Source organism: Arachis ipaensis, chromosome B06 (genome assembly GCF_000816755.2).
Source record: "Arachis ipaensis cultivar K30076 chromosome B06, Araip1.1, whole genome shotgun sequence".
NCBI lineage: Eukaryota > Viridiplantae > Streptophyta > Magnoliopsida > Fabales > Fabaceae > Arachis > Arachis ipaensis.
In genome coordinates this window covers 107,966,691-107,979,753 of record NC_029790.2, presented here as the reverse complement: position 1 = coordinate 107,979,753, position 13,063 = coordinate 107,966,691, and the positions used below count along the sequence as shown (strand labels likewise).

Here is a 13,063-nt window from a genome sequence, read left to right as displayed (position 1 = left end):
TAAATATAAAAATATAAAAAATTACAAAATAAAGTTAATTAACATTAGCTAAAAATTTAGAAATGTATACATCACGGATAACCCAATTACTCAATTAAAACCAACCTCAACTAAATTAATTGGTTCAAGTACCAATCGATTAATCTTAATTAATTTGGATATCAAATTCGTAATTAAAAAAAAATCAATCCGATTATATAATATATTAAAAATATATAATATATACATTATTTATATCATATCTTTTTTTTTTAATTTCAAATTACAAATCAGAAGCACCGGTTTTCTGGAGAAGGAAAATTGATAATCTGATTTAAGAATAGCTAAATTCATGTTTTGGGGTTCACAAATTGGAGCCTTCAAATTGTGACAAATGTTTTTTATGTGAATCAAATTGATGGGTCAGTTTTAAGAAATTAAAAAAAAACATAAAATTTTAAAACCCAAATCAATGGGTTAGTTTGTGAATTCAAAAAAAAATTCAAATTTAAGGATCAGGTTCGTTAATATATATATATATATACCTCAAGGACTATCTGCGGAAACTTCATCTTCTTCAACTTATTTTCTTCTTCATTCTTTACAGTTTTTATTTTGTTCTTTTTTCACTTTTTACAATATAAACTATCGTTGAAATATTGTTTTTAAAAAAATGGAGGATAGGATTATATTAAAATTACACTATCATGGTCAAATTTTGTTACAAATATTTGAGGGTGTAAGATTTATATGTGAGAATCTATGTGATCATATTATTTCTTTTACATTGTTATTTGAAAAACTAAAATATGTTATTTATAATAGGGTAGATTCACATATATCAAAGACCGTATTGAACATTTTGTATCGATATTCTGTATCAGTGTTTAATAGATTCGTTCGTTTCCAAACGAAGTATGTCATTGATGAAGTGAGCATACAAGAGATATTTTCAATCTATTATCAAACTCAATTACAAGTATGTTTATCGAGCTGTACATTGAGTTCCAACAATCCGAAATCGATTGAAATATCGAATGGAGAGATTGCAATAGTGACAGCGAGGATGAGTTCGAAAGTAACTATGAGGTTGTTGGTCCAAATAAAGACGATGATGAAGTTGATGACACCATAGAGACAGATGTGGCAGAAGTGAAAAATGCACTGGCTAATCAGCATTCGTTCGAAGAGTCATCTTTTATACGTATATTAGACTTGGAAGATATGCATGTATGTAGTTTAGATAATTATATAATAGCTTTAATTTATAATATAAACAATTAACTTTGACGTAAAATAGGATGATTATTATTAGGTTTTTTATGCAATTAGTGATATTTAGCTGTATTTGTAGAATAATAATAAATTTGGCATTATTTATTTAGATATCGAGTATAGATAGTATTATTTTGTAGATTGTATGGATTTGTTTATTTGGGCAAGTTACCAAAATAAATTGTTTGTCTTTTAATATTATCAAAATATAATATCTATACATTGAAGACACAAATGCATCTTTCCTATTTCTATAGAAACCGCAGTAGGAGTACGGTGGATTATGATTTGTATGTAAATCGCGATAAGGGTGTAGCGGTTTACGTTGGGTTGTGTGTAAGAAGAAACCGCTACACTCCGCTAACGGTTTCTGATGGAATGCTTAAAAGATATAAACCGCAGTACCCCTGTAGTGATTTATGCTTGCCTATATAAATTTAAAAATTGGATAAATGATTGGGACCTTGTCACTTTAGCATCTGATTGTTGTGTCATGTTTGGAATTTGAATTTGTTAGTTTGGCAGGTGCTTAAGTACGATTTGAGTCTATACTCTGCACATGTTTTTTAGTTTTGACACTACACTAATTAATCTAAACGATGATATGTAAAATTTGTATTCATATAAAATAAAAATCTTTCTCATTTATCTAAAATAGAACTTAAAAAGATATAAAATGAAGAATTATGTGTCGTATGCATATCAATATCATTCCAACTATCATGAGTTAATTAATTTAATATTCATTCTTTTTGGTGTACCATTCTAGATTCATTACAACCTGATGTAAACGAAAATGGTATAAAATAATATAAATTTTCATAAGTAGTATTGTATTAAACTTAGCAAAAAAAACATGATACAGTTTATACAAATAACATCAAAATATATAACGACTTCAACCACTCCTACATGTGTACTTAATGCATCACAATAAGTCATATAATATTAAAAATTTTAACTTCTCATTCTTTTTTCTTATTCCATTGTACCTCTAGAAAATGAAAATCATTCTTGTCAATTTCAAAATACCAATTTAACTTATAGCACTCAAACAAAACTCTACTTACCAAGTTTTGTATCAGTTCCATATCATAAGAATTCAACTTTAATTTAGAAGATTACTTAGATAATAGAAAAAAAATTGGATTCAATGTCAGTATAAATGGAAAAAATTAAGTTCGATGAATCTGAAAACTGTTATGAGTTTTTATGTTGACAATGACCTAGAGGATATATAGGCAAGCATAAAGCACTAGAAGGGCACCGCGATTTATGCCTTTTAAGCATTCGATCAAAAACCGTTAGAAGGGTGTAACAATTTCTTCTCACACGCAATCCAGCATACACTGCTACACCCGTACCACGGTTTATGTCCAAATTATAATCCATCAGGCCCTGTCATGGTTTCTATAGAAATAAAAAAAATGCATTTGTGTCTTCAACGTATAGATATTATATTCTGATAATATTAAAAAGCAAATAATTTATTTTGATAACTTGTCCCTTAATTTACCTATCTCTTACTAATTTGGCTCCAATATTCATTCTCAAACTAAATGGTTACCAGATTAAGTTTAAAAATTAATTAACATGTGGTAAAAAATATTCAAAATCAAATCAAATATCTCAAATGTCACTTTTATTATTATACAGCGTTCATATTTTTTTTTTTACCTTCTATAATTTTTAATTGGACAGGTTAAGAACTAATTTATAGTGAATTTAAACTTTATTTAATGAACTAGTTACATATACAAGTTAAGATTCAAATTTTCAATACTTATTTAAGGGATTGAATAAACCAACTACTTGAAACTTAGCTTTGAATATATACATTATCAAAAATATTATTTGTACACCAAAATCAGCCACTAAAATTAGTCATCAATATATTTGTGTATAAATACGTGTGTGATTTAATTTATTTTCAATATATATTTATATTCTAACATATATTTATACTAGTAGTTAATTTTAGTGAACACATAACATAATCGAATTTGCCTAGTTCGATTTATGTATGCATGGTAAATCTAATTAGTGTGTTTCGAATTATATAAGGACAATATCAGGGCTAAATCGAAACGGCTTGTTTCTAATTACTAGGTATGGCTAAATCGAAACGATTTGATTAGATTTATTAGGACAGGATGCATGCATGCATAAATTGAACCAATGTTTTCATTTACATAGAGAATAGCTATATCTAGTCTGACTCATTCGATTTACATAGAGAGGTGATTGGAGAGATCCATGTAACGTTTTTTCATTTGGGTGAATTGTGTAATATTGAGTTGGGTTTAATTTAATTGTGCGTTTTACCCTATATGCCACATAGAGTTTTACACCTAGGATGTAAAACAAAGGTGGACAGGCGCTACGACCTCTAAAATAAAATATAAATACGTATAATAGTCAAAGAAAGGTAATATACTAGGAGCCTTGAAGATTAGGTGAAACAAATCGCAAAAACTAAAAGCAACGCAACTCTGATAAATAACGTAACTTGCGTAAGAAGAGACTACGGTTCTTAAACATATTATATGAACAGTAAGAGTAGAGGATCAAGATACAAAATATCAAGCTCCGAACTCAGTCTGCAAAGCTAAAGGGTGGCCAGAGAATAGTTACATACATATATATATATAATCCATAACTCAAAATATATAAAAGCAACCTTAATTCTCCATAAACCTCTATGAGGTGTAAAAGTGAAACATATATACATAAGGAGACTCTATACATATATATAACAAAACAAAACAAAAGTATAATCCGAAAAATCCCACTTCATTGCGGAGGACTCCAGACGCCTAGCGAGGTGCCTCTCGACTTGTATCTGAAAAACAACAATATTGTATGGAATGAGAACCGGGGGTTCTCAGCATGGTAAAGGTACCACGCACATAAGATATAAGGTCCTGGAAATGCCAGAGGCAATCCTAGAACATCGACACTCAGATTATAAAACTTAAAGATTAAAATTGAAACCATAAATAAGGGTGAAATTTTGTCGCCGCTTGCTCCGAGTTGAGAACTATAACACCGCTTGGGTAAGAGGCAGTGGTGAGGTTGTCCCCTCCTCCGGGTACGCGGGTAAGATGCAAAGGTTGAGGCGTTGTCCCACTTGCTCCGTGTTTGGTGTTCTGTCCACAGTTAGCTACCAGGACATGTCGGGCTAGCTAAGTAACCGACAGTTGATATCAATAGCCATAAGACAGGCATGCATCATATGCATATTGTTTGAATTACTTGTTTATGCTCTAATTGGGTATGCCTATGTGACATTCATATGCTTACTTGTATACGTGCTACTTGCATTACTTGTATCCTAATTGTGTTTGTTATTGTCTGCTTGTTTGTCTGTGTGATTCTACTGGTGTTGAAGGTTTTGAAGAAAAGAGGATGATGGAGAGTTAGGTTAAAATATCTGGTTAAATTTAGGAATCCTTAGAAAACCACCCGTATTTATGGTTTCAGTTTTAATCCTTAAGTTTTATAATCTGAGTGTCAGTGTTCTAGGATTGCCTCTGGCATTCTCAGGACCTTATATCTTATGTACGTGGCACATTTACCATGCTGAGAACCCCCGGTTCTCATTCCATACAATATTGTTGTTTTTCAGATACAGGTCGAGAGGCATCTCATTAGGCGTCTGGAGTCTTCCGCAATGAAGTGGACTTTTTCGGATTATACTTTTGTTCTATTTTGTTATATATATGTATAGATTCTCCCTATGTATATATGTTTCACTTTTACACCTTATAGAGGTTTATGGAGAATTAGGGTTGCTTTTATGTATTTTAAGTTATGGATTATATATATATGTATGTAACTATTCTCTGGCCAGCCTTTAGCTTCGCATGCTGAGTTCGGAGCTTGATATTTTGTATCTTGATCCTTTACTCTTAGTGTTCATATAATATGTTTAAGAACCGTAGTTTCTTCTTACGCAAATTACGTTATTTATCAGAGTTGCGTTGCTTTTAGTTTTTGCGATTTGTTTCACCTAATCTTCAAGACTCCTAGTATATTACCTTCCTTTAACTATTATACGTATTTATATTTTATTTTAGAGGTCGTAGCGTCTGTCCACCTTTGTTTTACATCCTAGGTGTAAAGCTTCGTGTAGTATGGTGTTACACTATATATTATGTATTTTATACTAAGTATTTAAAATTTAAAATCTAAGTATATATTTATATAAATTTAAAATATAAATTTATTTATGTATATGTACACTTCTAAGTTCATATAATGGTGTTATTGTAACAGAGTCTCCTTTGTGGCTGATAGTGAATTGTCGTAGGGATGGAATTTAGTTTTCGAAAAGCTGTGATTGCGATAGTCAAAGATTATGCTATCCGTAGAGACGTAAACTACCAGGTATATGAATCAGAATCACAAACATTCTATGCCAAATATATACCGTATGGCATGGTTGGCTAATTAGAATTAACATAATCCAAAAAAAAGTATTATCGAGAGATAAAAAGATATAATATTAATTATACTTGCACAAAATTCAATATTTCTAATAAATAATAATATCTAATTAATTGAAGACTAACAAAATTTTTACACATTCTCAATGTCACTTATTTATTTCTTGTCATATTTCTATCAAACTTTAAAAATAATTTTATTTATAAATTTTATTTTAATATAAATATAAATATTATCATTATATAAATTTTATATTACCATTTTTCACTGTTCCTCCTAATTTTTTTTTAAGTTCCGTCGCTATTAGTAGGGTTGCCAATCCAATCCGTAGCGGATAGAGTAGATTGTGTGAAGGGTTCTCGTACGGGTCGAATAGAGTACGGATTGAGTCTCAATTCTACCCGATCAACCTGCATCTTATATATATAGTGAATGTTGAATTAAGAACTTCTCAAGATCCTTAGCCACTTAGAGAAGATTATTAATTGATAATTTAATACATTTTTTTTACATAAAAGTCTGTTCTATTTTAAATTATCATAAAGTTATATAATAATGTTACATCTTTTTTGTAATCTGTGGATAGGATCGAGTAGCCGCGAATTAAGAACGGGTAGAGTTAGGCTTGGGATATTCTCAACCCGCAAATATAATAGAGTAGAGTTAAATTTATATAAAAATTTTAACCCGTAAGTAGAATCAGAATTGAATCCAAATTCTTTCCTACTATCTTATCCAAATTTTTAGACAAATTTAAGTAACAATAATGAATAAAAACAATAAAAAAATCAACTAAAATAATTTTAACTTGTCATATTTATTATTTATTAATTATATCGATAATTAATAAAAATTAAATAAATTTTTTTTATCTTCTTAATATTTATTTAGATAAAATTTATTTGTTTTCGTTTGATAGGAAATTGGTTATTGACTTATTGGTATAGATAATAGGCGTTCCAAACAGCTTCCAAATATTTATATTTAGTTTAGTTTATATTTATATAAAAATAGAAAAAAAATCGTAAGAGTAATTATCTAAATTAGTCTCCAATAATTTTAAAAGTGGACATTTTAGTTCCCAAAAAAAATTAATACACAGATCAATCCTCAAAGTTTTACTGGCAGATAAATCAGTCTTAGTTCATTTTCTGGCAGAGTAATTATCTAAATCAGTCCCTAAGGATTTTAAAAGCGGACATTTTAGTCCCCAAAGAAAATTAATATACATATTAATCTCCAACATTTTTTTCCGTTAGACATAACAGTTCTCCATCAAAAAAAATAAAATAAAATAATAATTATTATTAATTACACAATAATACTGTACCATAATTTTTTGTATTTTTTGGACAAAAATAATAATAAATTTACTCATTAGATTCTTATGTACAGAAATTATTTTTCATATGAAATATCCAATGGTGTATTTGCTCAATATTGGAGAAGGAGGTGTTTTACTGCATTGTGGATGTTAGTTTAACAAGTAGGGGGCATGGTGACAGAGCCAATTGGAAGCGTGGCAATTTCCGAGCAACACGCAGGGGCGTGGTGAGGTGGCAGGCAGGAACGGGTGGCAACACGCAGGGGCGTGTTGCCTCTGAATCCTGGCAGCGGTGCAGGCTTTTGCTTGATTCCAAAGATGCAGCAGCAACACAGGGGCGTGTTACAGGTGTTCTAAATGCAGGGGATAGCCCCTCAGGTAACAAGCGAATCCCATTTTCAAGCTCTATAAATTGAGCTTCCTGATTCTTGGTGGAGCATCTAAAGTATGTGTTGTGTGTGATATTGAGAAAGAAGAAGATAATAGGTTGAGAGGCGTAAAATAAGAAGCTGACCGTGTTGTGAAGTGTGTGTTATATACTGAGAGTTAGGATTTTATTTAGGTGTGTTTAAAAAAAAATTATTAGTTTGTAGTGATTAAAAAAATAGTACGTAATTATACGACATCCGAAGAACATATCATCAATTATTTGGATCATCCAATTTATGTAAGTTGATAATTTTGTTATTTTATGTATTTAATTAAAAATTTTATTTATATTTATTTATTTGAATATAAATATTAAATGTATTTATTTATAATATTTAAATAAAAAAATATTTTTTTATTTATGATTAGGAATAACAATATGTTATATTTATGTAAATTATTATTATAAATATTTATTTTTATTAATTTAAACTAATATTTAAATTAATATTTAGCGTCATTATTCACCTTACTTGTTTCTAACGATAAGAGTGTATTAATATGCTGGTGAGGTGTCGTCGTTCACATGCGCAAAACTAAGTTAATAATGATGCTTTGAAATCTAAATTAAAATATTTTCTTTTAATACAAACATGTTTTTTAAAGTAGGACATCTTTTGATTATATTAAGGTTTAATTACTCTGTTGGTCCCTATAGTTTCGCGAAATTTTCAATTAGGTCCCTATACTTTTTTTCCTTTTAATTGGGTCCCTATACATTTTTTTTTTCAATTTAGTCCCTCTTAACGTTAAACGTTAAAAAAATGTTAGTAAATTGTGAAATTACTTGTATACCCTTAGGGACCAAATTGAAAAGAAAAAAAAAGGACCTAATTAAAAATCCGGTAAAACTATAAATATTCAATGAAAGATATTTCTATAATCCTTATTCATTGATTCTACAACATGAAAGGTATTCCTATAATTTCTTTTATTTTGTCACTATCATTCTTTTGTTTATTTATATATAAATTGTATCAAAAATATCTTTTTTATTTTTAAAATACCTTATCTTAAGAACATAAAAAAAAAGAATGGATAAAATAAAATAGAAATAATAATAATAAATATATATAAAATTTAGTTCCATCCTTTAATTATTCATTATGATAATGTAATATTACATTTGGCTCAATATAAAAGAAAGGGAATGCAGCTCCAGCCTCCAAGGCCATCTCTAGCCAAGTACGGTATAGGCTTGACAATTATATGATCTAGCTCTGACATCAACATATTTTTTAGTACTAGAACATGAAAATTCAACCGAGTCTAGCATATAATAAAAGCCTTAGTTCAAACAGAATTCATATTTAGATATTATTCGACCAGTTAGCAGCACTTCCAACCCTTGACATGCTAGTTGATTCCTTCTTAGCCTCATCCACTTTGAAAGTTGCACCACACACCTGACCAGAACTGTCAACTCTTGGGATAGACTTCAACTCATTAAGTGGATGCTCAAAATTGCTCAAACCTCCGGATGTTGTAAAGAAGAATCCTAAACAAGCAGCAATACAAGTTATTTTTTGCCGCATAATGTATAATTTGGAATAATAAGAGAACCTTGAAATGGGAAAGATATTGCAAAGTAAACCAACAAAAACAAAGGTGGGTGAGGAAAAAGAAAATATCTATGTACCTACATTTTCCATTCCTGGGTTACCAACTCTTAATTCCTTTCTTTCCTGAGTAAAGATATTGATATAACATTCTAGAATTCCTAAACATCCTTCTAAATGCTAAATGAAATAAGAAGTATATAATTTCAATGTTCTAAAAACTTTAAAAGCCAATACGTTCTTCTATCATTTAGTTAAGATGCTTAAAAGGAACCATTAGGAGGATAAATAATTTCTCTTCTTCCCCTTAATTCACTTTTCGCGAGCATATCTTTAAAACGTGAATTCTCACAGAAAATACTCAGCACAGCAGGCAAAAAACAGTCACCAATTTTTCACATAAAATCATTTTAATATTACCTTTAAAAAATGGTGCAAAAGATGTCTCACAGCTCTTAGTTACAACTTACAACCTCTTTCTCATTTGCAAGAACAAGATTTCCATCAGCATCAGCTCCCCAAAAGAAGGGAACACACCCATCAGCATCCTGAGAAAGAGCAGGAAGATGCATTGTACCCTAGGGTATAGTCATATAGAAGCAAATTACCGGCAAATAAATATGAGAGCAAAATAAATAGACCAAGGATTACTCACTGCAGCAATAAACGCGGTTTTAGAACCACTGTCAAACGGAATAAACGCAAATTTGTCTTGGAAATCTCTCACGACTTGAGCAGCAGGATAGGAACCACGATCTCTGAGAGTCCTGTATGCCTCTATGACAATGATCAATTAAACTCATAATCAATTAATTATAGATAAAATACATAATCAGAACTCATAATCAATTCAACTCTCTCAAAGGCATTTAATCAAACACCTTATCTCCAATCTCACCTCTTTCCTTATTTCTAACATAATCAATTAATTACAGATAAAAATTACAGAGTCCTAATAAAGCAGCATCATCCCAGCAATAACAAACAACAATCAACAATCAACAATAAACAAAATTCATCATTAGCAAAAAATTAATTTATATGTCAATTCACCAATTAACAAAATTTCTGTACATAAATATTCATATTGTAAATCCTAAATTACTATATCAAAACAATTCAGAAATCAATTCAAAAATTAGGTACTCAACCAATGTCATATTTTTTGAAAATTAAAATTAGCATGAACATGTACATCAAGTTTTAAAAGCTGAAAAAAAAATTAAATGTTATATGTTACCTGTTTTGTGATAGATCGAGTACAGGGAGATCGAGGAGAGGTGCGGTGCAGGGACGAGAGGCCAGACGGGAAGTCAGGCACGGCGAGGCTCGATGCGGTGTGGTGCAGCGACGTTAGGCGAGGCAAAGCATCGGGAGGGACGGTGACGGCTTAGATGGAAAAATAGCGCAGAAGACCTCCGAATAGAATAACGCAGAACAAACCAACGTAGAGAGAAGGAGGTGACGGACGGACGACCACCAAGCGTTTGCTGCAGACGACGCCACAGATGGATGAAGACGATGGACCGACACAGGAGATGATAGTGAATGCGATCTCTACAGAGCAACTGAGGGCAAGCTAGGTTTTTTATTCTAAGTGTGGGAGGGTTATTTTGGTATTTTAGAAAATAAGTGTGAAAGAGAATTAGAGATTTAGGAAAAAGTTAGAGAATCTTTAATTTAGGAACGGAATATTCCATTAAATCTAACTGTTTGGTCACGGTAGGGACTTAATTGAAAAAAAAAATTAGTGTAGGGACCCAATTAAAAGATAACTATTATTGTTAATAATTTAATATTATATTACTATATATATACTACTTACATATATTTATATTCTCATAATTTTTTCAATTTTTTTTAATTTTCTCTCAAAGTTTTAAAACTAAAGTTCTGCTGATTTTTTTTTTGTCCAAAAAATGATCTAAACTAATTCAATTCTTTTCAATTACTTATACAATTTTTTTAAAATCCAAATACCCAACAATCTCAACCGTCAAACACTTAAATTTCAAATCAAAACTTCATACTACCAAATACATTTCAAAGTTTAAATCCACAAAATTTTCCTAATTCAAATTTTTAAATTTCTTACAATGATTAATTTCCTGTGTTTCAACCACAACATCATCCATTTTTAACCCTTCTATCGGAGGTAAAATTCACACAATTCTAAATGACAGTGCTCCGGAAGTAAATTACACTATCAATAATAATAATAATAATAATAATTATAATATGGGATACTATTTAGCATATGGTATTTATTTTAAATAGACCATATTTGTCAAATCAATATCAAAATTATAAGGAAAAACGTGAGTTATTTGCACAATACAAAAAAAATAAAGAAAAGACGTGGAATGAATATTCGGAGTGTTGTAAACACGCTTTGTAATTATATATGGTCCAGTGCACTTTTGGAAAAAGAAGCTTGCAAATACAATGAGAGCTTGTATTATATTACATAATATGATTGTTGAAGATGAAAGAGACAAAACACAAAAATTTTTGCTCAAAGCTAGCCTAGAGTATGACTATGTCGAAAATGGCTTATCATAATCTTAGCTAGGAAAGGAAGATTTTGCATCATATCATCAATTTCTCCAAAAAAATGCCCAACTTCAACATAGGCAGCAGCATCGACAATTGAAAGAGGACTTAATTGAACACATATCGCAATTTCACAATACTTGTCAACTATAAAGTTTAACTATTTTTTCTTCATATTAAGTAACTTTACAAATTAGTTTAATGTCAAATGATATATTGTGTGTTACTATCATTTATGAAGTTATTAATTTTTTTTAATATTGATATTTTTTTAATAGTGAATTATTTTGTATTCATAAATTTTAATAATTTTGATATGACCGTTATAGTTATAACTCGGCGTAAAAGCTTTAAAGATCGGCTGACCATAACTGATGTCCAACCAGATATTAAAATGTCGGATATACAATTATTCTCCATTTCAAATACCATTACTCAGAGACACAACGATAATCTTCATTTCTCGGATATAAAGGAATGGTTGGGAGATTATTTTTTTCACATTACATTTTGGCAAATCTTCTTACTCGTTTACTTACTTAAGCGTTGGAGTGCCTTTTGCAGGTATCCACCCCCTTTGTTCGCTAATCACCGACGTATACCTCACCCTGACGAGGAAGTTACAAGCATTCATCAGTAGACGAGTTATACATTGGTAAACTCTGCAAGAACAATTGGCACCCACCGTGGACCTCGAAATAAAAGCCCTTCTTTCTATAGGCCCCAAAATTCCCTTCCCTGATCTTCTGATCATCATTGCTTTTTTTGTCCTTAATAAATGAAAGTCATGATGGGAGAGGCTAAGTCAACCTTCCCCCTAAGAGATGGCGGATCAACCTCTTCCCTCACCATCCGAGCTACTTCGAATGGTAACCGAGCTACAACAGGCCAATCAGCGCATGGCGGAAAAGAATCACCGAATGGCAAACCAAATAGCCGAGCTAACCAATGCTCAGATTGAACATAACGATGGTCACAACGAGCGACCAGAGGATGAGGAGGAAAATTCTGATCCAACTCATGTTTCTGAAACTCAAGGACCAGAAGGAGACGTGTACAACGATGACAGGGATGAATTAGACAACGCTGTAGGCCCCTTCACGGCCGATGTTATGGAATTTTAAATTACCTAGAAACTTCACTTGACCATTCACACTAACTCCTTATGATGGTATGGGAGACCCAAAAAAGAACATCAAAAAATTCAATCTATGATGATCGTTAACGGTGTCTCTGATCCTATTTTATGTCGTTATTTTCCTACTTTTTTAGATGATCCTGCACTTGATTGATTTTTTCTTTGCCTAGAGATTCCATTTCACGCTTTCAAGAGCTCGCTAAATAATTCAAGGATTAGTTCGCTGCATCTTCAATCTATCTCCATGACTCTGACTATTTAAACATTATTAAGCAAGGGCATCACAAAAGTTTAAAGGACTACATTACTCGCTTCACCAAAGTCGCAATGACCATTCCAGACCTCCACCCTGAGGTG

General features: G+C 30.9%; 1 pseudogene; it reads right to left on the bottom strand.

Annotated features, from left to right (window-relative positions):
- On the bottom strand, nt 8,527-9,805 carry LOC107648352 (annotated as a pseudogene).